This window comes from Pinus tabuliformis, chromosome 4_1 (assembly GCF_031772625.1).
Source record: "Pinus tabuliformis cultivar Carrire ecotype Pingquan chromosome 4_1, CPIR1, whole genome shotgun sequence".
NCBI classification, from domain to species: Eukaryota; Viridiplantae; Streptophyta; class Pinopsida; order Pinales; family Pinaceae; genus Pinus; species Pinus tabuliformis.
This window is the reverse complement of record NC_142303.1, coordinates 136,256,038-136,260,509: the sequence shown is the minus strand read 5'-3', so window position 1 is coordinate 136,260,509 and position 4,472 is coordinate 136,256,038. Positions and strand designations below refer to the sequence as shown.

The 4,472-nt window shown below is 32.6% G+C and overlaps 1 pseudogene; it reads right to left on the bottom strand.

The window, feature by feature from the left end:
• Positions 1–545: 545 nt before the first annotated feature.
• On the bottom strand, positions 546–2,347 carry LOC149174584 (uncharacterized; annotated as a pseudogene).
• Positions 2,348–4,472: the final 2,125 nt, after the last annotated feature.

Sequence of the window (4,472 nt, the reverse complement as noted above, 5' to 3'; positions counted from 1 at the left end):
CAACCAATAGTGTTTAAATGAAAATATAGTATAATTGACCTCTTCAAATACTTGAAATATGATCTGATTGAATATCTGTATGTACAAATATCTATAAGTTGTAGTCTAACGATTATGATTTTTTGTCCTGAAAGTTATGGAAATTCCGGCCATATTTTGAAAAAATCTGGCAGGGATTTTTGTAAATCCAAGTAAAAGTTGTCAAAATTCATAATTTTAGGTGCCCTAGAAGTTTTTGATGGTGCTGAATCCATTTCCACTATCAAAAACATGAATCAAACACTACCTCTACAATATTTTTTTTTTAAAATTGCCTGGATTCCGACCACTTTTGGTTGTCCGGGCAATTCCTTCGCCTCTGTAGGTGACTCCTATCTATAATATCGTTATTGAAAAATAGATAATGTGGAAATATTTTGGATAGCTTAAAATATAATGGATTATGCAAACATACCTTTCCTGAACATTTATAAATCTAGTACTAAGAGAATTTTTTGCTATTTTAACCTCCTCTTTTTCTCAAGCCATATAACATTAGTCATAGACTAAATATTCATATAAAGAAGTTCGAATTTTGGAACTCTCTCTGGGGGGCAATGGACATATGTCAATCAATTTTCCTTTCATTGCTCCTCTGAAAATCGCCTACATAAAGAGAGGAAACAAAAATAATGAAAATATAAAATCACACCCCCAAGTTGGGATTAATGATGCCCTTTAAAAAAACACTAATGTGACTTGAAAATCCTCCAGAAAATAACATATATAAAATGCCCTAGATTGAATAACTTTGTAAAGAAGTTTCTCAATCAAATAATATACATGCCAGTCTCTAAAATATAACACCTCAACAAATATAACCCCATAACAAATAAACAACGAGTGGTTTGATAGCTTCCCATTGACTAATGTGTCCCAAAATCTCCAAATATTTTCTTGTAAATAAATTAATAATAATAAATTGAAGATTTGTCAATATCATGATGAACATGTACATTATTGGCATATCCAAAGAGGAAAAAAAATGTGTAATAAGACAACAATTCAAATTTGCTAAAAAAATCAATTTTAAACACATACCTCCACAACATCAATGAAGTCTTGCTTTTGATGGAAAGCACCAATCCATTTAGTATGATCTGGAGTTCTGTTTGAAGGCAGGATCACATTTTATCAATCTCCCTGCATAATGAGAATAAATTTTCCAAACTCTACTTGCGAGTTAAGTAAACAAGCCACAATAATATTTTTTGAAGAAATTTAGTTACACTTGAATATTCCTCCTCATCTTGATGACACAATTTCCCATAATAAAAATCTTATTGTAAATCTAAAATTGATTCTCACAGGCAAACGTTGATCATAAAATATATATTCTCATGAGCTAATTCACAACATTGTTGGTCGCAAATATTGCTACCAGAGAAACAAATAAGGAAAAATCATGATGTATAAAACCTACAAAATTGAATGTGAGTAACAGTGAAATACCCTGAGTCCATCTTCATATGATGCACATTAAAGAAGAAGATTGTAGTAGGTATCAAACTGATGTCAAAGTACTTGAGATAAACTTGGATTTCCTCTGCATCAACATCCACTAAAGCTATCGATGCAAACTTTGACACTTCACGTACAATTTTTGCAAGCTGTGGCCACAGAAAAAATGAGAGAAGACAAAAAATTAAAATACCAACATAACCAAAACATGAGCATCTTTGATAAAAACTGAAAAATGAGTCAGGATGATTAGAATAAGAGTACAATTTCATCAAGCTGCATGCAAACAACATATGTGGCCCTTCCAAATTGGAGAACCAAAACTTTGTCCAATGTATCCCTAATAAGCTTGTCAACATCATGTGTCCTTGTAAGAGTCTATAACAGGTCACTCTTTTTTGTGTTGAAAATCAATCAAATTTCCATCTTCCTCTACACACAAGAAAAGGGCAACAACGCATCTTGTAAATACTAATGCAATAGTGAGAAAATCATGAAACATATCAATCATCTTGATAGTATACAATACAGAAAAATTCTTCCTAAAAATAAAACATATATGTTATGAAGATAGCCAAGATAGTCTAAGCAAGTTCATTATGCCAATATCTAGGATATTTTTTCAGAAATTATGCATAACATTATCAAATACCACCATAAATAATTTTAAGCAATACTAGAGAGAAGATCTAGCTACACCTGAGTCAGAGTCCAACAACCGACAATTCACAGTTGCATAAAAGAGAAGGCTTCAACCACTCTTTAATGTCAAAACTCCATAACACCATGAATCTGGCTCAGGAAATGAATCCTTCTGGAGGCTCTTCACTCTAATCATAAATGCCATCAAATTCTAGGTTTTAGAAAAGGAGATGAATTGTCAATACCATCTACCTTCCCACACCGATTCTCTCATTCATTAACAATTTCCCAGCTTTGTTCCTTCCATCTTATCTATTTAGGCTACATTCGAAATTTCAAATTAGTGGTAGTTAGGCTTTTCCTAGTCATTGGAGTCTTTGTTTCTTTTCTTCTTTTAAGAAGAAACTTATAATTATCATTGTGGCAAGTGTTCCCTTCCCATTTTTGGAAATTAAATGGAATGTAGCTAACTTAAAACACTTGAAAGGATCCCTCGGCTGAGAGGCCATAAGTGGGGGATTTGTTCCACCAATGTCACATAAGACTTGTACCTGGACCCAACTGCATGAAAAAAGCTAGATCACATAAGACTTGCAACCTATATATACGTTAAACAAAGAAAGATTGCATAGGTATAAAATTATTCGACCATCCTTCCCTTGAGGCCTGATCATGTTGACCTTGAAAAACAGTAGACATAACTTGTAGATTGCAATAATGAACTACTCTTTAAAAGAGACTACTTAACAAACAACATTGATTTTTAAAAAGGTGGGATAAATCTAAAGTTGAAAATACACATTTCAACATATACTCTCTTTTTTATTGGGGCAGTTTCTTTGGTAATGTTCATCTCAACTCATTATCATTCTTTGGATATTTTTGGGGGATAAGTATTTGAAAGGATTTTAGATGGGTATGGTAGCTCTAGAATATTGAAAGGTGAAAAATAAGTGAACATCTACAACTGAGGTATGCAAATAGTGCGGCTATAAATATAAACATCATTTTTATGTCTTGTTGTTGTGAGGAGGAGGCTAATCAATCTAGAGAAGTGGTCACCCATGTGTGACATGAACTGGAGTTAGAAAATTAGTAGCACTTTGTAGTTTGTTGTGTTCTATCCCAAATATGAGTTTGAAGTCAAATAGATTAGTGAACTAGAAGCCTGATCCTAGAACTTCCATTCTTCGTTTTCTGATCTTTAATCTACACAAAATAAATATCTAAATGTCAAATTGAACACAATAGGCTATAAATATTGTAAATGTCCAAGCATTCCAAGCTCAAGCACCAAACGACCAGAGAGATTTGAGTTACCCAAGTCCCTACACACATAACAAAATTAGTATGGTGTAAAATAAAAGGCAGCCCAAGACGCTTCATTGAACCACTACAAAGATATAGGAAAATAAGCTTACACTCTTATAACACAGTTATCCCAGTCACAAGTGACATGGAACCAGGTACAAGGATTAACAAGAGTAGGATCCTAGCATTGCAATACATTTTCAAGAACTAACAAGCTTCTCCTAAATGCATGAAGGGCATCACTGTAAAAAGAAGTTAAATCATTTCAGCAATCTAAGAGCTGGATTCTAAGGAAAATTGAAATTTCACTTAGAGTAAGGAGTCCTTAAAATCGATGGTGAAAATTACTCACGGAGAGTTTGGCTTCTCTATATGCTAAGCAATGTCTTTGTTTGAAATTTTACATATGGTGTTGTAGTTCAATGGAATAGGACCTATATACATAGATATGTATTTGGCAGTTAATAACTAAACATATATATAATAAAGTATTTTATGTCATATATATTTAATTGATTGTGAGAAACTAATCATATATACATGATGATGCATGGCATCGGCAACACCAATTAATATGTATTGTGGTGCCAAGATGTGAACTTTGTTCTTGCAAGTCAACCCACATTTCCCTGTGTGCCTCTTTCATGGATGTGAATTGTTTTTTAAGTAATTTCCTTATCTTCCATAACAATTCAATAGTTGGAAGCAAACGATAAAGAGGCAATGATTATTGGGGTAGGATCCTCGCTTGTATATATTGCAAGGTAAGTTATTGTTGTTGAATTTCTCAGCAACATTCATATAGCATGTGTAAGTAGTTTGTATCCATACATGTTGGTCATTAAAAAAGAGAAATAGTAAGTGATAATGGGTGTGTATGCTAAAAGCAATTTTTTTTAAATAAAGTAAATATGAACATTTTTTTTAAATAAGAATAAAACAATATGAGGTTAAATGTAATAGAAAGCAAGTGTATGTGAAATTTGGTTAAGTAGCAAGTGGTGTTTACCATGGGTAAA